The following is a 20,263-nucleotide window of genomic DNA, read 5'->3' on the forward strand; positions in this document are numbered from 1 at the left end:
TGTTTTACCTGAATAGGTTATAAAAGCTTCAGGTTGTTAATAACCTAAAGGGGTTGTCTGCAGGTATTTTTATTTTTTTATTTTTTTAGGTGTCAAAAAAACCTTTCTAACTTCCTTACTGCTGACACCTATGCTGTTCCAATGCTGCCCCACTGATCTCCACTTCCCGGTACCGAGTCTTAACACACAGGAAATACCAGCTCAACCTATCGCTGTCTGCAACGGTGACATTCCTTAGTCAGTGATTCCTAGTCATTTCCTTTCTTTGTTTTATTTATTTTTCCAACTAGACTATTTAAAAAAAAATTTAAAATAGCTGGACAACCACTTTAAACGGGCAACCATTAACAGAGATGGACTAGGAGTGCCTTGGGAAGTGATGGTGAAAATGTCACCGTTATTTCACACCAGAATTAGTATTTAGGGATTGGCACAATTTCACCATCTCTTCCAAATGCATTGACAGAATTTGCATATGATAAAGTTTTCATTGGATGAGGTCTGTGAGTTCAGTTCCAAACCAATGACGAGAACGTGCAGGAAGAGAATGCTAAAAAATCTGTGTCTCAAGTAGTGCAAAGGAGAACCATTACTAATCTAAAAAAGCTAAGAATGTATCCTTATCTATTGAGTCCAATATAAATGTGTTTTCGAAGGATACAACCTAGTCCTGTTATCTGGGGAAGGATGTTGTATCCTACAAAAACGCATTCATATTGGACTCAATCAATTCTTAGCTTTATTTGGTGCATATTTAGACCCCTCTGCTGGTCAAAAAGGGGTGCTCAAGTGACTTGTTGCTGCATAAAACCTATTATCCACACTACTACTATTCTTCTCCCCGAAGAGGGATTGATGGGCCATGTATGGAGTTGTGACTACACTACAACCCACCCAGATGAGCGGCTCTACTGGCACTTTTAAATAAGTTTAAGACTATATGACCCCATGTGGCGCTCCGCTTGTTTTCTTTTTCTGTTTATGAGAACAAGCGGGGAGAGAGAAGCACTACTGTATGCTTCTCTCTCTGCTTTGTGTCTGAGACCATAGAATTACTTTTTTAGTCATGTGACACAGAGCCAAGAGAGAACACACTAAATGCGCACTCCTCCCGACTTGTTCTTTTTATGTCTCTAACTCTCTACGACATATCAGAACTTTTATGTTTTCATAACAATGCCAATTTTAGGTTTTGTGCCTCCTATACAACCATCCAAGCTGAGCATGAATCTGTCCATGTACTGTATTTTAGTTATTAGTGGTAATGGCACATGAAGCACCTCTGCTTCTATACATCTGTATTTTTCTCTTTGTGGCCCAACATTGACCACAACATTTGTTAACTAAAAAGTGAAGACAATTTGGGTAACAGAGTATCTATAATGGCGAATTCTGCTTATTAGTTTTTAGGGCCGACCAAACAGGGGATAGAAGGAACCATAAATTACATTTGGCAGATGTTTAGTACATAAGCAAAATGTGCTGCCTGCAGCCAACAGAATCCAATGGGGCTTTGGTTTGCCAAAAGTTTCCTTTATTTACAAGAAACAAAATGTATACTTGGTAAAGCAGTTCATCTAGTGTTAAGTAAGAGAAGTAGTCATCATGATTGATGGACAAAAACCTCTGACCACTCAAAATCCTCAAACCCGCTTAGTTTAATTATCATCATACATGGAATGGTGTCTAGGTACCCAATGGCCTGACCTGAACACCACCAATATGGCAATCTGAATAAATTCCTGGATCAATGTTCTATCAACATTCAGCCAGCTCTGGGATCCTCCATTGGATCGTCTGCCCATACAAATGGGCCCTATTTGCATTCCCTATGGTCATCTCTCAGTCTCTTAATATATCTATAAGTCTATTAACATAAAATGGTCAGCATTGGTCAGGTCGCTTTGATCTCCATTATAGTGGGTGCTGTCTGTGAATTCAAACTTTTACCCTTTTTCTGACCAAACAATCAGCTGGATGAGTATGAATGTCACAATGCAACAACTATGCGCCACTCAGGGCTGGCACCTCTTCCTTTGCCAAGGGGTTAGAAACAGTGGAGGGAACTTCTCAGTTTATGTCTATTTTGTCACCATCTTTCTATAAGACCATCTGTCCTTGTTTTAGACATATTCATTATTTTGGTGCAAGGCTCATAATAAATCTGTCCTATTCTCTGATTAGAACAGATAGAAATGACATGCAGCAGAAATACTTAAGGACAAAAAGTAAAGACAAAATCGAGCTTACTCTGGATAATTAATGTAGACGTTATGCTGATATTCCTTCTTTTCAGAAAGAGTGCTGCAAGAAGGTACCTATCCTTTTAGTATTTGGAAGGGATATTCAGTATTAGTTAAAAAAAAAGTGCAAGTGATCAAAGTCAGACTGACCAACCAGAGCACTAGAGGATCCTCCAGGTGACCCACAATAAGTTCCCCAAAGGTCCAGCAGAAGGCATTTCCATTTTGAGGTGATTTTGTACATCTTGGCAAAACATTAACCTTCCTAATATACTTCATAAGAAAGTTGTATCTCCTTTTTATAGAAATCATGGCTTATTAAAAAAAAAGACCACTAGGGGTCCCCATACCATCCAGAACATAATCCTATCTGGCTGCAGCATCATCTTTGTCCCAGCTGAAGTACAGGCAGGGACAAAGGCAAGTAAGTGATGGTGGCACTAGCATTCCTCAGTTCTCACTCCTGTCCTATCAGACTACAGCATGAAAACAGAGAGGAGGGGGTTACAGAGCAGCCTGCAGTGATTGGATGAAGAGACCCAGCACTCAGGGAGGAAGATAAGTCATGCAGAGTGAGGACACACCCCCTCCAAAGCATAGAATGACAAAAAGTGAACAACTGATAGAAGGTATTTGTGAGAGACATATAGGTGCTAGACACTCAAATTATATTAACATAATCAGGATTAGGTACTGATTAGGTACTCTTTAAGAAGTTCTTTTTGCATTGTGAATGCTGTTTTTCATTGTGCATTGTGAATGGTGTTTTTTCACTTCTTACAAACAAATATAAGCTTTAGGAAGCAAGGAATGATGTCCAGCGCAACTCCCATAAAACAAAGCTTTTATTGTGTGATATTCTACAGGTACATAGACATAGTACACAAAGTGACACGTTAGTCAACCTTAGTCATACAAAGAACAGAATATAGAATGAATGGGATTTCACTCCTACCAGGGAGGCATAATGATCTTGCATTCTTCCCAGGTCTCAACTCACAGGTGTGATCGCAAACCGATCATCAATTAACCCTGCATTGTGGAGACCAAAAGGATTCTTCACATCCTCAAACAAATACTTCTAAAATACATTTAAAAGAGAAGAGAAAAAAATATATACGTTTTAGTACCATAATTATTATTATTTTTTTCCAAACAATATTTATACCAATCCGCTTAGTGGCTTAAAATCACAATGCTGCTTGAAATCAAAGTAGGTCATGGGCAGTCAATTTACCATAGGAGTAGCCCAAGTAAACAATATGATTATATTACATTATCCAGGTTAAACTGTTCCTTATCACATTGCATGCTTCACCTTCTTTGCTTTGTTGTTGCTGGATTCCAGCGGGGCAGAGGCAGCCGTCAGCTCCTGGCAGGTGCAGTCTTGGCAAAGCCTCGGAGCCACTTAGCAAAATCAGGGCTCAGCAAGTGCTAGCTGTTGTTCCAGCGGATTGTGCCAGCTCAACTCTTCATATTTATTTGGACCCTCTTTGTGGTCTTTTTCCCCGGTGGACGACTGCCAGTGTTACTTAAGCTATAATTTAGCAATCGTTATGACTTTTGTCACCATAATGTGAGCGCAACATCATAATTACCACTTTCAAAAGCAAAGTTTCTTTGGCGTGACACTTCGTGTTCACTTATACAGTTTATATTGTTATTTGTGTTTTCTGATCATGTTTAGAGAGTAGGTTGGGGCGAGAGAAGTGAGAAGCATCGAAACAGATGTATGAACATTTTGTATTGTCATAGAGTTGGTAAATTGAAGCAGGCATAATGCAGTTATTCATCCAGCCTACCCATTTTTTTAGTTAGGAACAATCTCTATGACATTTGTATACCCTTATAGAATTTGGGAAATTTAAATGGACACTGTCAGATATAAAATCTTTTTATATGTTGGCAAACATATACATCTTGGAAAATAAATAGTTTTTCTAATATACTTCTTTAACCCATTAAGGATGGACCCATTTTTACCTTAATGGCCAGGCTAATCATGTCATTTTTTTTATATGACATGTGTGTCTTTAAATGGTAATAACTCTAGAATGCTTATTCTGAGCGGTGGGATTCTGTGATTGTTCTTTCGTGACATATTGTACTTTATATAACTGGTGCATTTTTGTTGACACATGCAGCATTTTTTGTTGAAAACTCCAAAATATTGTGAAAAACTAGAAAGTTTCTGGTGTTTTTTAAATTATTTTATTATGTGTACACTGTGCAGTAAAAGTGATGTTATATTTATTCTGTGGGTCAGTACGATGGTGATACCCATTTTATATAGCTTTTTCCTTTTCTGGGCAAAATTATTTTCCTGCCATTCATTTTCCAACAGCTATAACTTTTTTATTTTTCATCAGAAGCCATTGAGTTAGGGCTTATTTTTTTGTGGGATAAGCTTTACTTTTTATTGGTATCATTTTTGTGATACATGCTACCTTTTGATCTTTTTTATTCCGCTACTTGTACCAAAATTGGTGAATTTTGCTCTTTTTTTGATCTTTGTTGTTCACCGTGCTGGATAATTTACATGATAGTTTTATAGTACACGTCATTATGGACGTGGCAATACCTATTATGTATATGATTTGTGTTTTTGATCTTTTTTGATGACAATACAATATTTATTGGGAAAGGGGCAATGGGAAGGGGCGTGACGCTTTCCCATAGACTTTCATTGAGGGGGCAGTACGTGACATCAGGAGGGGGCGGGATTGTGACATCACAAGCTCCCGGCACCGTCTCCAGCGTTCAGAACAGTTTGTTACAAACGCTGAGCAGCGGAGTACCCCTTTAATGGCAGACATCAGTGGGATCGCTGATGTCCACCATTTGCTGATAGGAGCCAGGATCCGAGGTCTATAAACTGCTAATTTTGATACGACCCACAAATGATCATATAACTATCCAACTGCTATGGGCATCTAAAGGTTGCCATGTAATATCATTAAATAGTATCATCACGTAAAACTATTCTGCGATTTTACTAAAACAGCCGCATTAACCTGCCCCTCCCCTAATGGCACCAGACAAGTTAACGCCGATAAATACAAAAAGATAAATGAATGTCGTAGTTGAAATGTTTTGTCAGAGAGAACATAAGTCAGTGTTAAGAGAGACAGGGACTTATCACCGGAACACAGACCTCGCCGCTCGCCATCACTTGTTTTATGTAATTCTCAGAAGACGGGGACAGCTGGATTGTTTGAGGATCTTAGATGTGTTTGTGTTGGGAAGAAGAAAAGAAAACACGTTTCCTGCCACGCTGCTGATTTTCTATAATGGCAGATCAGTATTGGAAACAAACAGCAAAATAAATGAAATGGCCTCAGAGCTGGTTCAGCGTCAGGAACTTGGGCAGGGATTACTTTTTGTCTCGAAAATAAGCGATAGATACCCATTTTAAGACGTTGGTCAGTAACAAAATGTCCATTTTTTTCATGCTCACAAAAAAATTTGCATGAAAAATTTTATTCAATATATTTTGGTATATTTGTTTTGGGCAAAAATTTCCAAAAATGATTCTTACCTTTTTTTCTCTTTGTTTGTCTATGCATACAAGTTCAGCATCACAGAGACCCTTTAACTGCGTAGTATAGCTAGAACCACTAGAATGGTCTCCAAACTGTGAACCTCTAGTTGTTGCAAAACTACAACTCCCTGCATGCTGGGACTGATCTTCCCAAACTTACTACCATGTGGGAATCCCCCCAAAAAAGATAAATTCTTATTCCCATTTCTACCTTAGAAAAACTTTGTATAGGGGCGGGTAGAGCATTAGATGAAATTTGTTGACTGCTTTGCTTGTGTCATGAGTCGCAGGCGCAAAGTGTGTGGGGTCCAGTGTTCTTCTTCTATGATCTGCAACGCTGTGATCCGGCATTGGGCCATCATAACCATGACCTGGGTGGTGAGGGTCCTGGGTTTCATAAGGGGCCTATGCAAAAAGGCCATTGATACTAGTGCTCTGTTATAGCACCTCCTGTTGTCTGCTGCCTGCACAAATCTTTGCCTGCCCACTGTTGCTGACTGTATAATGCCTGCCACGACCCTTGGTCCAACAGACTATACTTTGCTTGTTGACCTTGTACCATGACTTGGTGACATCAGCTCAGCTACACTTGCTTGCGTGGTCTACTCCAGGGGTACCTAAGAATTATGAATTCACAATCCTTTCAATCCATTAATGACAACAAAGACAATGATAAAGTCATACTTGCCAACAGTTCAGATTTTGCCAGGGCAGTTTCATGAACCGAGTCACATTTTGGGCTTCAAAACAGGCTTAGACAAATTCTTAGAACAAAATAGAATGTGTATTTAGTAATGTGTATGTAGTAATATAGCATCACATACCCTGCCCTTCATCCACCCCCGTACCCCTTTCCTCCTTCCATCTCCTTCCTTACTTGGTTGAACATGATGGACATGTGTCTTTTCACTGTACTATGTCACAGTCAATAATAAACAAAAGTCCAGCGCAGGTACTTGTGCAATAAGATTCTTTTCTTTATTTCCACCATAACAGGATAAAAGTGACTCGTTTCAGCCAGTCTTACCATCCTTACTCATTCTAATGTGCTATCACTACAGCCATACCTTTATGGGAAGGAGACCCATCAGCCAGCACGAGGAGCACCTGGCGCCAGGTGATAGGTCCACTCCCACAAAGGGAAATACACCGATCCGAGTGCAGCTTTTGGCTTTATAGGTGAGCTGAAGTATCCCTATTCCCATTCATATGTATCTATGTAACAGTAGGGCGGGGTAATGTAAACCCTTGCCAAAGTGGCTGTTTGGGAGAGTTCCCAGTTGGTCTCGATGCTGGGCTTAAATGTCCCCATTTGACGTTTTAAATGTTTTTCTCTATGCTCAGTAAATCCACACTATTAGTAGGGCTTGTTAGGCTATGTTTACATGGTGGAGTGTCCGCAGGGTAAATTTCTGTGTGGACATTCAACTGACAGCGGAACATGCCAGCACTAGGACTGCTCAGAAATGCATTTCCCATAGTCATTCTTTCTGCGCATTATGGAATTGGGATTGCCATGGCAGAGACATCTCCTGTGCAGATTGCATCCGGTGCACAGCACAGCAGAATCCCATCGAAATCAAGGGGACTCTTTTGCATCGGAATATCCATGTGGAATTCTGCACAGAAATTCCATTGTGTGAACATCGCCTTAGACCTTGGCCAAGCATTTTTGAGGCTGAAATTATTTTGCCAACAAAAATTAGAGCACTTGTTGCTTTGGACTTTTGATAACCTTCTTATTGGGTTCAAAGAAACCCCAGGAATCCAACTTGAGAAAATCAGAAATCAAGCAAGACACCTGGCACTGCCTCGGGATGCAAAGCACAGTGTCTACTGCTGTCAGGGGGCTGAGCGCTTATTCAGAACAGCTGTTAAATCGGAGGTGCTCACTCTGGTGCAGGTATTGCAAAATGAATCATCCAAGAAAGATAAAGAAAGAAGCGGATCACTCACCGGTCCGATGCTGTGTACTTTTATTGAAAAGTGGATACAGTGGCTACATACGGGTCGATGTTAATTGCAGGGCAGGAGGTGTTACAGAGTCCCGTCCGAAACGACGGCGCCAATTGTCAATTCTGGGCCTGAAGAAATGCCCTGTGGGTGTGAAACGGCGCCGTCGCTTCAGATGGTGCTCTGTAACACCTCCTGCCCTGCCATTAACATCAACCCATATGTAGCCACTGTATCCTCTTTTCAATAAAAGTTCACAGCATCGGACCGGTGAGTGGTCTGCTTCTTTCTTTATCTTTCTTGGATGATTCAACTTGAGAAAATGTTTGCAAACATAGTCTAAGAGAAGCACAACCTTACACTTACAATGAGCTCTGTTTTCCTCTGTTTCATGCCACTCATACCGCAGCATTATAAGACGAGCCTCCTGCTTGGTCTCTTAGGTAGTTGAGACTCGGTGTTACGCAATTTTACTGCTCTAGGTCTTGCACTAGGTACGGTAACCTTGGAGACCAAGCAGGAGGCTCGGCCTCATAATGCTACGTTACAAATGGCATAGAGCGGGGAAAACTCTTTAATCATTTGTGTAATTTAGAAAAATTACTGTAGTGCACAGTGCTGCACCATAGTCATTTTTCACAAAACTTTTTAGTTATGCTTAACTATTTGTTTATTTATTTTGAAAAATGGCAGCTGTAATAGTTCCGACTAGGCACTGTATAGTTATTGGTACACTGTTAAACAACACATCTTAAGGGGGTACCAACAGGTATCACACAGTACCTTACCCAAAATAAGACCGACACTGCCTGAACCGCCAGGACCAACACACTCCAAATTTTAGAAAATGCATTTATTTTCACACAAAGATATTTCCCAAAAGCAAAGTTTGATTTTTGAAGTAAAAACATCAAAGCACAGTTTTTTAATAGCTGAGAGGAGATTTCTTGGGTCCTACAGGGTTGACAAGCTTACAGTAAATGCCCAGCAGGCTATCCATAGTCAGTTTTTAGAATCCCTTATTATTTATTCAGTACATTTTTTACATAAAAAATTCACCACTTTTGTAGAGGCCGGCCAGGTGTCCCGGGGCTTTCAACTATAATGGGAAATTACATAAGGCTATGACATCCTAAAGGAACTCCATACTTTTTACAAAATAAAGTTACATAGTCATGAAAAACATGTTGAGAGAGTTATGATAAGGGAAAAGTTTGCTGACTTTAGGGTAATAACATACATAAAACTATTATTTATAGTACTGGCCGGTATGATAATCACTTGAATATTTTTGAAAAATTATGAAAATGCACAATAAATATTAGGGAATTTTTGTAGTAAATCTCAATTTTTCTTTTGTGTTTTTAGTGTTCTTAATATTGACCTATGGTTTGTTTAGTGTTGTTTTATCTCTAAAATGACCTAAAATGCATTGACCCGAGTCATTGATCAGAGCCAGTTTTAGCAGTAATGTCTAATATCTGGCTGCCTTTAGAGGAATCCTAAATATTGGAAATACTTTAGAGTGACATCCAATCTCCCTCCCGTAAGCTTGTGGTGCACTTGACTTAATTTAAAGCATTGGCATAGTGCATTTTATGACACTTTAAGAAAGCTACAGCAGAGCGGGCGGCTCAAATGTTTATTTTATGATAGTTTTGTGGCTTTAGGGATGGCATCGTTGACTTGAAGTGGATGCTTTATGGCTTGCCTAAGACCTGGCGGTTTAATGCTTTGTTCCATTAGGTTAAAGAATACAGGCATGAAACAATCCTTACCTGGAAAATATTGTTGCTAAGAGAATGTTCACCTTCAAAAACAAAATAGGTTGTGCTTCTACGTGTAGAAATATATCTCTATACATATAGATCATCCAGTTTAGGCTTCATTCACAATAGCGCGATGGCTTTCATCTGTTATAGACGGTACGTAAGAGCTTGACCCGCTTTTCAATAAATCCACATGAATGCAAATGCACACCATTGACCTTTAATAGGATCTCTACATTTTGGGGTTCTGGTATTGTATATGGCATAAAAAGTATAAACAGAACCTAATTTTGTTGCTCACGATTTGTGTACAATAAGATGGACTATGTAACTACAAAGGGTTAGTGGCATAGTATAAAGACTTTAAAGTATGAGGCAAATATTTGACAAAGCAGTGCCCTCTCTATGGCACTGCCTATATTTTAGCTTTGAATGGTCACAAAAACCTTTCCAAAAACTTTGCAAAATCTGCAACAAACAAGAAATCAGACCCTGAGGCTAGATAGAGAAATGTGTATATTAACCCCTTAAGGACCAAGCGTTTTTCTGTTTTTGCACTTTCGTTTTTTTCCTCCTTACTTAAAAAAAAAATCATAACTCTTTAAATTTTGAACCTAAAAATCCATATCATGGCTTATTTTTTGCGCCACCAATTCTACTTTGTAGTAACATCAGTCATTTTACCCAAAACTCTACGGCGAAACGGAAAAAAAAATAATTGTGAGACAAAATGGAAGAAATACACCATTTTGTGAATTTTGGGGGCTTCTGTTTCTACGCAGTACATTTTTCATTCAAAATAACACTTTATCTTTATTCTGTAGGTCCATAAAATTAAAATGATCCCCTACTTATATAGGTTTGATTTTTTATTACTTTGGAAAAAAATCATAACTACATGCAGGAAAATGTATGCGTTTAAAATTGTCATCTTTTGACCCCTATAACTTTTTTATTGTTCCATGTACGGGACAGAATGATGGCTCATTTTTTATGCCGTGATCTGAAGTTTTTATCTGTACCATTCCTGTTTTGATCAGACTTTTTGATAGCTTTTTATTCATATTTTTATGTTATAAAAAGTGAACAAAAATACTTTTTTTGTACTTTGGAATTTTTTTGCGCGTACGCCATTGACCATGCAGTTTATTTAACAATATATTTTTATAGTTTGGACGTTTACACACGCAGTGATACCACATATGTTTATTTTTATTTACACAGTTTTTTTTTATGGGAAAAGGGGGGTGATTAAAACTTTCATTAGGCAAGGGGTTACATGATCTTTATTCACTTATTTTTTTCACTTTTTTTTGCAGTGTTAAAGCTCCCATAGGGACCTATAACACTGCACACACTGATCTTTTCCACAGATCACTGCAAAGGCATAACTTTGCATTGATCAGTGTTATCGGTGGTTGATTGCTCAAGCCTAGATTTCAGGCTTGCAGCAGTCAATCGCCGTTCGGACACACAGGAGGAAGGTACTGCACCCTCCTGCTGCGTCCCAGCTGAACGGGACATCGCGATTTTATCGTGATGTCCCGATTAGCCTGACTGAGCTGCCGGGATGGTATTGCTTTCACTTTTAGATGCAGCGATCAACTTTGATCGCCGCGCTAAAGAGTTAATGCCGGACATCTGCCGTAACGGCGATGTTCAGCATTAGCCACAGGTCCTGGCTGCTGATAGCAGCCGGGACCGTGCGGGTATGATGCGAGCTCAGCTCCTGAGCTCGCTTCATAACCCTCCTGTGCCGCAGCGCCGTAAAAACCCAGCGTTTTGCGGCAAGGGGTAAATAATAATAAAAATAATTAATAATAAAATAAGTGAACTAAAAATGCAGAAATAGGGAAAATGGATACCAATATCAATACACCATAGTGCTTCCTATATGCAACCTAAATTCCCATAATCACAATAGAACAAGTACTATATTTTAAAGGGGTATTCCAGGCAAAAACTTTTTTATATATATATCAACTGGCTCCAGAAAGTTAAACAGATTTGATATTTGTAAATTACTTCTATTAAAAAATCTTAATCCTTCAGGAATTATGAGCTTCTGAAGTTAAGGTTGTTCTTTTCTGTCTAAGTAATCTCTGATGACACATATCTCGGGAAACGCCCAGTTTAGAAGAGGTTTGCTATGGGGATTTGCTTCTAAACTGGGCGTTTCCCGAGACATGTGTCATCAGAGAGCACTTAGACAGAAAAGAACAACCTTAACTTCAGAAGCTCATAAGTACTGAAAGGATTAAGATTTTTTAATAGAAGTAATTTACAAATCTGTTTAACTTTCTGGAGCCAGTTGATATAAAAAGTTGATATAAAAAGTTTTTGCCTGGAATACCCCTTTAACCCCTTAAGGACAATGGACGTACTCCTACGCCCCCGTTTCCGAGTCCTTAAGGACCGAGGACGTAGGAGTACGTCCTGTCCTTTCCCGCCCCCCCCCCCCGCCGCTAGCCAGAGGGGAGCCGGTGCCCAATGGCTGCTGAAATCGTTCAGCAGGCATCGCGGCATATCGCCCAGGGGGGTCATTATGCCCCCCATGTCGGCGATGGCCGCAGATCGCTGGACAATTCAGTCCAGCGATCTGCGGCGATTCCGGGTCAATCGGGTCTCCAGTGACCCGGTGACCCGGAATTACTGGCTGATCGGGGCCGTCAGAGACGGCCCCGAACAGCCAGAGCCTGCAGGGGTGAGGTGGCACTGGTGCCACCTCACGATCGCCCTGATTCGTCGGCCGGATTACCGGCCGACCAATCAGGGCGCCTGCTGCGGGTGTCACTCCCTCACCCACTCCGCCCCTCTTCCGGAGGACGTGAGCGGGTGCGGGACGTGCACCCCTGGTGCTGGGGACCCTGATCCCCGGCGTTAATGTTGGGATCGGGGCCCCAGGAGCGACGGCGGCGGCGGGACTGACCTGTGCGGCGATCAGGCAGCAGCAGGAGGTGAGTGACAGCCTCCTGCTGTTGCTTAGCAACAGCTCCCAGCATGCAAAAAGGGCATGCTGGGAGCTGTAGTTATGCAACAGGAGGAGGCAGACCACCACAACTCCCAGCATGCACTTATGGGCATGCTGGGACTTATGGTTTTGCAACAGCTGGAGGCACATTCTTTCTATGGAAAAGTGTACCTTCAGCTGTTGTGTAACTACAACTCCCAGCTTGCACAAACAGCTTAAGTGCATGCTGGGAGTTGTAGTGGTGCATCTGCTGGTTGCATAACTACAACTCCCAGCATGCCCGTTGGCTGTCGGTGACTGCTGAGAGTTGTAGTTTTGCAACAGCTGAAGGCACACTGAGTTAAGTAGCAAACCAGTGTGTCTCCAGCTGGTGCATAACTACAATCCCCAGCATCCCCAGCCAAAGTAGTATGCCTCCCGCTGTTGCATAACTACAACACCCAGCATGCCCTTCCGCTGTCCGTACATGCTGGGGGTTGTAGCTTTTGCAACAGCTGAAGGCACACTGGTTGCAAAACACTGAGTTTGTTGCCAAACTCGGTGTTTCACAACCTGTGTGTCTCCAACTGTTGCAAAACTACAACTCCCAGCATGCACTGATAGACCGTACATGCTGGGAGTTGTAGTTTTGCAACAGCTGGATGTTCCCCCCCCCAATGTGAATGTACAGGGTACACTCACATGGGCGGAGGATTACAGTAAGTATCCGGCTGCAAGTTTGAGCTGAGGCAAATTTTCTGCCGCTGCTCAAACTGCCAGCGAGAAACTACTGTGAACCCCCGCCCGTGCGACTGTACCCTAAAAACACTACACTACACTAACACAAAATAAAATAATAAGTAAAAAACACTACATATACACATACCCCTACACAGCCCCCCTCCCCTCCCCAATAAAAATGAAAAACGTCTGGTATGCCACTGTTTCCAAAACGGAGCCTCCAGCTGTTGCAAAACAACTGCTCCCAGTATTACCAGATAGCCACTGACTGTCCAGGCATGCTGGGACTTTTACAACAGCTGGAGGCACCCTATTTGGGAATCACTGGCGTAGAATACCCCTATGTCCACCCCTATGCAAGTCCCTAATTCAGGCCTCAAATGCGCATGGCGCTCTCACTTTGGAGCCCTGTCGTATTTCAAGGCAACAGTTTAGGGTCACATATGGGGTATCACCGTACTCGGGAGAAATTGGGCTTCAAATTATGGGGGGTATTTTCTGCTATTACCCTTTTTAAAAATCAAAAATTTTTGGGAAACCAACATTTTAGGTAAAATTTTTTTTTTTTTTTTACATATGCAAAAGTTGTGAATCACCTGTGGGGTATTAAGGTTCACATTACCCCTTGTTACGTTCCCCGAGGGGTCTAGTTTCCAAAATGGTATGCCATGTGTTTTTTTTTTTTGCTGTCCTGGCACCATAGGGCTTCCTAAATGCGGCATGCCCCCAGAGCAAAATTTGCTTTCAAAAAGCCAAATGTGACTCCTTCTCTTCTGAGACCTGTAGTGCGCCAGCAGAGCACTTCTCACCCCCATATGGGGTGTTTTCTGAATCGGGAGAAATTGAGCTTCAAATTTTGGGGGGTATTTTCTGCTATTACCCTTTTAAAAAATGTAAAAATTTTGGGAAACCAAGCATTTTAGGTAAAAAAAAATGTTTTTTTTTACATATGCAAAAGTCGTGAAACACCTGTGGGGTATTAAGGTTCACATTACCCCTTGTTACGTTCCACGAGGGGTCTAGTTTCCAAAATGGTATGCCATGTGTTTTTTTTTTCTGTTCTGGCACCATAGGGGCTTCCTAAATGCGGCATGCCCCCAGAGCAAAATTTGCTTTCAAAAAGCCAAATGTGACTCCTTCTCTTCTGAGACCTGTAGTGCGCCAGCAGAGCACTTCTCAACCCCATATGGGGTGTTTTCTGAATCGGGAGAAATTGGTCTTCAAATTTTGGGGGGTATTTTCTGCTATTACCCTTTTTAAAAATGTAAAAATTTTGGGAAACCAAGCATTTTAGGTAAAAATTTTTTTTTTTTTAACATATGCAAAAGTCGTGAAACACCTGTAGGGTATTAAGGTTCACTTTACCCCTTTTTACGTTCCCCGAGGGGTCTGGTTTCCAAAATGGTATGCCATGTGTTTTTTTTTTGCGGTTCTGGCACCATAGGGGCTTCCTAAATGCGGCATGCCCCCAGAGCAAAATTTGCTTTCAAAAAGCCAAATGTGACTCCTTCTCTTCTGAGACCTGTAGTGCGCCAGCAGAGCACTTTTCACCACCATATGGGGTGTTTTCTGAATCGGGAGAAATTGGGCTTCAAATTTTGGGGGGTATTTTCTGCTATTATCCTTTTTAAAAATGTAACATTTTTGGGAAACCAAGCATTTTAGGTAAAACATTTTTTTTTTTTTTTACATATGCAAAAGTCGTGAATCACCTGTGGGGTATTAAGGTTCACTTTACCCCTTGTTACGTTCCCTGAGGGGTCTAGTTTCCAAAATGGTATGCCATGTGGGGTTTTTCTGCTGTCCTGGCACCATAGGGGCTTCCTAAAGGTGACATGCCCCCCAAAAACCATTTGACGCTCCTTCCCTTCTGAGCCCTCTACTGCGCCCGCCGAACAATTAACATAGACATATGAGGTATGTGCTTACTCGAGAGAAATTGGGTTTCAAATACAAGTAAAAATTTTCTCCTTTTTACCCCTTGCAAAAATTCTAAAATTGGGTCTACAAGAACATGCGAGTGTAAGAAATGAAGATTGTGAATTTTCTCCTTCACTTTTCTGCTATTCCTGTGAAACACCTAAAGGGTTAATACACTTATTGAATGTCATTTTGAATACTTTGGGGGGTGTAGTTTTTATAATGGGGTCATTTATGGGGTATTTCTAATATGAAGACCCTTCAAATCCACTTCAAACCTGAACTGGTCCATGAAAAATAGCGAGTTTGAAAATTTTGTGAAAAATTTCCAAATTGCTGCTGAACTTTGAAGCCCTCTGATGTCTTCCAAAAGTAAAAACTCATAAATTTTATGATGCAAATATAAAGTAGACATATTGTATATGTGAACCCAAAAATGTTTTATTTTGAATATCCATTTTCCTTACAAGCAGAGAGCTTCAAAGTTAGAAAAATGCAAAATTTTCATTTTTTTCATCAAATTTTGGGATTTTTCACCAAGAAAGGATGCAAGTTACCATAAAATTTTACCACTAAGTTAAAGTAGAATATGTCACGAAAAAACAATCTCTCGGAATCAGAATGATAACTAAAAGCATTCCAGAGTTATTAATGTTTAAAGTGACAGTGGTCAGAATTGCAAAAAACGCTCTGGTCCTTAAGGTGTAAAATAGCCTGGTCCTTAAGGGGTTAAACCTAACATAGACTTATGAATTAAAATACAGAAATTAAATTAAAAAATATTTTTAAAAAAACAGCAGCCATAAAATACAATTATATTTTACATAAAATTGCCACTTTGTGTAAGTGCAAAATGCAAGCGCTTTCTAATAGTCTGAGGAGGAGACAAGAACAACACAATGAAGGAACTTTTAGAACAATCTTGCATTGTGCACTTACACAAAGTGCCAATTTTTTGTTAATTATAATTGTATCTTGTTGTTGCGGCAGCTTTGTTTTTTTTATTTTTTTATACTATATATATTTTTATTTATAATTCTGAGTTATAACATTTAGGTTTAAATGATCTTTCATGCTCAATTGTGATTACAGGAATTTAAGTTGCATATAGGAAACATCCGTAGGGGCCCTACGGTGTATTAATATTGCTATACTCTTTCTCTATCTGTGCACCTTGATGGAATAAACTACCTTCACAGTTTTTTCACCTATACCCTGGAGTGCTGCAGTATTCTTTGTGTTTCTATACCGTTTGGAGCCCTATGACCGTGGGTCCCCTGCTGATCTGCACCCAACTCTTCATGTCACCCGGTGTGCTGCTACCTTCTGCGTTTTCTGCATTTTAAAGGAGATATCTTTTAAAAAAAAAAAAACACATATCCCCTAAGTATTAGATCCCACCTGTATGGAGCCCCGGCTCTCCCCTGGAGCGGCGCGTCACAACCCCCTCTCTCATAGAGATATATGGGGGGGCGTCCCCCGCTTCTTGAGGGGGTCGTGATGCACCGCTCCAGGGGAGAGATGGGGCTCCTTAGGATAGGGGACACGTTTTTTTCCATGAGACTACTCCTTTAATTTTACTTATATTATTAAACAGAATATACAGACATATTTTATATATATTTTATATATATATATATATATATATATATATATATATATATCCTTACTACACAGTGAGCTGCCCACACGCCATTTTGTACTATTTGCAAACAACAATATAACAAATGAATAAACCAAACTCTGTAATTTATGCCTCTTTTACGACTTATCTGACACCCTTCCTTTATTTTCCCTGCCTCCTAAACTCATAATTCACTCTGAAAAAACTGCTGAAAGTCTTGCTTGAGAGATAAAACAGAATATAAATTCAACTATGTTACATGCTTTCCATAGAAAGCTATGAAAATGGGAGAGAGAAGTGTAAGACAAAAGGTAGAGTCCCACTGAAACACTCCTTGAAGCACAAGTGTTATATCTCACCTCATTTCTTGAGTCACAGCTTACACTACTTAGTACTGATTCTTAATGTCCTCCATGCTGCTGCTTTTGATGGTGTGCTATGGAAATATAGCAAAGCAGGATCTCTTCTTCTGTGCGTGCAGTGTATGAGAGACATTATAGCAGAAAATCTAGAATGACTAGCTCAGGCACAAATAAAACCCAGATGAAGCCTGCAGCAGCGAAAATGGTGAAAAGGCCATATACAAGTTATATAATGGACAGAAAAAGTGATACCCTCATGTACACCCACATGACAGCCTATCCAGATAAGTTTGTTCATAGTTTAGTCACGATTAATAAGGTAAGGCATAGAAAAGTAAAGCAAATAAGTAGCAGCCTTTGGCTGTCCGGACATGCAAGGGGTTGAAGTTTTGCAACAGACATCCTCTTAAAGGGGTACTCCACTTCCCTAGCAGTCAGAACATTTAGTTCATATAGCTGGCTGCGGGGTTGTGACATCACAGCCACGCCCACTTGTGATGTCACGCCACACCACGCCCCCTCAATGCAAGTCTATGGGAGGGGGCGTACGCCCCCTCCCATAGACTTGCATTGAGGGGGCGTGTCCGTGACATCACGAACCTGCAGCCCACACCCAGCGTTCGAAACTAAATGTTCCGAACGCTGGGGCAGTGGACTACCCTTTTAAATAAAGATTTTAAGGTCCAGCCACAAAAAAGGAAATACAAAACAAACCTTCATATCAGGTGGTTTGTACTGTGGTGATCCACGGGGGTGTGATGAGGTGTATGGGGCAGATGTCGTAGCCCAGGGACAGATGGTGTTAACCCCTAAATGTTCATGATGCCAGGGCATGGTTTTACCGAGAACCACCCGAACGGTAGCACACTAGTCCTAGATAGGCAGGGCAAATAAGAGTCCAAGGCCAGGTAAGGGTTAACAGTAGCTTTACTGAGGTAGACAGATGGTACAGTCTTTACAGCTAGGCCAGAGTGGTGACCAGTAACACAGGGGGCCTCGCAGCTTGCTGGGACTTGCAGTGACTTTGATAGACTTTAGGACAGCCACGCTGACGAAAATAGACTTGACTTGACTGACGATAGTGACAGCAGACAGAGATGACTTGATTTACTGACTTGTGGCTGTAATATAGGTTGAGGCCTTCAGATGTGCTGGACACTGGCTCTGAGACGTCTGGACTGAACTTGACCTCAGGGTCTAAGAGAGAGATTGTAGTACCTCCCCCTCTTATAAAGGGGGGCTGAGCAAGGAGCCCATAGATAGGCTAGATCTGGGTCATCTGGTGCTCTCTGGGTAACAAAACATGTGACCTTAACTTGTGACAACCATTATCATGTGACCAATAACCATGTGACCATATCAAAGGTCCTTCACACATAATATACAACTATACACTTTATGGGGGGGACACTGCAGGTGAGCCCTGGGGACGTGCAGGGACTCAAGCTGATAGGACTGTGAGATGCATATCCCGTACTGAGGCATCACAGTACAACTTGTTACACATATCTGCATTTACAGTATTAGGCGGTTTTCTAAATTCCCTGGAACATCAGGATTTGCGGTATAAATATTTCAAGGCACACAAGTAGAAATATTTCAGGGGCTATCTCTGATTCTGAGGAGTCTTGGCGTAAAAGGGAAATTACTGACATGATTATTTTTGTTTTACCCCGGGCGATACAGATTGCCCTACTTTTTTCGCGCTTATTCCATGATACAGAGCCAATGGGCACTATGGTATTGGGCTATTCCAAGTATTTAATTAAAAACTGTGACATGTTGGTAGTTTAGAAATATGAGTTAATTATAATAATAACTTGGGTCTTCCCGGCGGTATCGCTAGTTACATCCTTGTAGAGCTTATTTATTTTTACATTTATGTTTATTTGCAAGCAAGTCTTCATTACAGTGGATATCATAGGTCTTCTATCTGAGCAGGGGATGGAGGGGGAACGATGAGCTTGAGGATATATACTTTTCTATGAATTGATTCAGTACATTAGTATTCAGAAAGCTGAATATAGATAACCTGTGAGTACTGCTTACCTACCCCCACATAGAAAAAGCCTGTGAGACCTCCATCCCCCACCAACTCATACATAAAGTTTGTGAGTCCTGATTTCCCCTCCCGCTCATAGAGAGAGCCTGTGAATCCTGCTTCCCCCACCCACTCATTAAAGAGAGTCCTGCTTCCCCACCTCTACATTGAGAAGCCTGTGAGTCGTGCTTCCCCCACCCACTCAATAAAGATAGTCCTGCTTCCCCACCTCTACATTGAGAAGCCTGTGAGTCCTGCTTCCCCCACCCACTCATTAAAGAGAGTCCTGCTTCCCCACCTCTACATTGAGAAGCCAGTGAGTCCTGCTTCCCCCACCCACTCATTAAAGAGAGTCCTGCTTCCCCACCTCTACATTGAGAAGCCTGTGAGTCCTGCTTCCCTGCCTCTACATAGAGAAAGCCTGTGAGTCCTCACTCCTCCACCAATTCATGGAGAAAGCATTTGAGTCTGCTTCCTTGCCCTACATAGATATAGCCTGCAAGTCCTGATTCTCTGCCATACTTAGAGAAAGCTTGTGAGTCCCCCCACTCATAGAAAAAGCCTGCTTCCCTGTCCTAACATTGTGAGCTCTGCCCCTCATAGAGAAAGCCTGTGAGCAAGTCCTACTTCCCCCCACCCACTCATAGATCAAGCCTGTATGTCGTACTTCCCCCAACCACCCATAATGAAACCTTGTGAGGTCTGCTTTCCCTGCCCTTTCATAGAGATAGCCAAAAATGTCTTCTTTCTGCCACTGATTAATAGATAAACCCTGTGAGTCCCACTTCCCTTCCCTCACATAGAGAATGCCTGTGAGTCCTGCTTCCCTTGCCCACTCATTGAGAAAGCTTGTGAGTCCTGTGAGTCAAGGAGAAGATCACTGTTTGGGGGGCACGAAAGTAAAACTCATGAGTTTTCTTAATAAATATATGGTGGAAGCCTGTGAGTCCTGCTCTTACTGCCCACTCAAAGAGAAAGCCTATGAGTCATGCATGTTTTTACCCATACTGAATAATTGACAAGTGTCCCTGTATACACACATATATAAGAAGAGCTGTCCATCTTTGAGTGCAGATACAGGACTCACAGGCTTTGTCTATGAATAGGTGGGGAAGCAGG

At 41.2% G+C, this 20,263-nt stretch overlaps 1 protein-coding gene across 6 annotated transcripts in view; it reads left to right on the forward strand.

Annotated features, from left to right (window-relative positions):
• HHAT (hedgehog acyltransferase) overlaps positions 1-20,263 on the forward strand; it is a 489,607-nt gene that overhangs the window by 388,865 nt on the left and 80,479 nt on the right. The window contains exon 13 of one of the 6 annotated variants that reach the window (XR_008891670.1): positions 6,781-6,963. The exons of the other annotated variants lie outside the window; for them this stretch is intronic. The gene's annotated coding sequence lies outside the window, so the exon portion shown is untranslated. The remainder of the gene's footprint in view (positions 1-6,780; positions 6,964-20,263) is intronic. 6 annotated transcript variants of the gene reach the window in all.

The sequence above is a fragment of the Hyla sarda genome, chromosome 3 (genome assembly GCF_029499605.1).
Source record: "Hyla sarda isolate aHylSar1 chromosome 3, aHylSar1.hap1, whole genome shotgun sequence".
NCBI lineage: Eukaryota > Metazoa > Chordata > Amphibia > Anura > Hylidae > Hyla > Hyla sarda.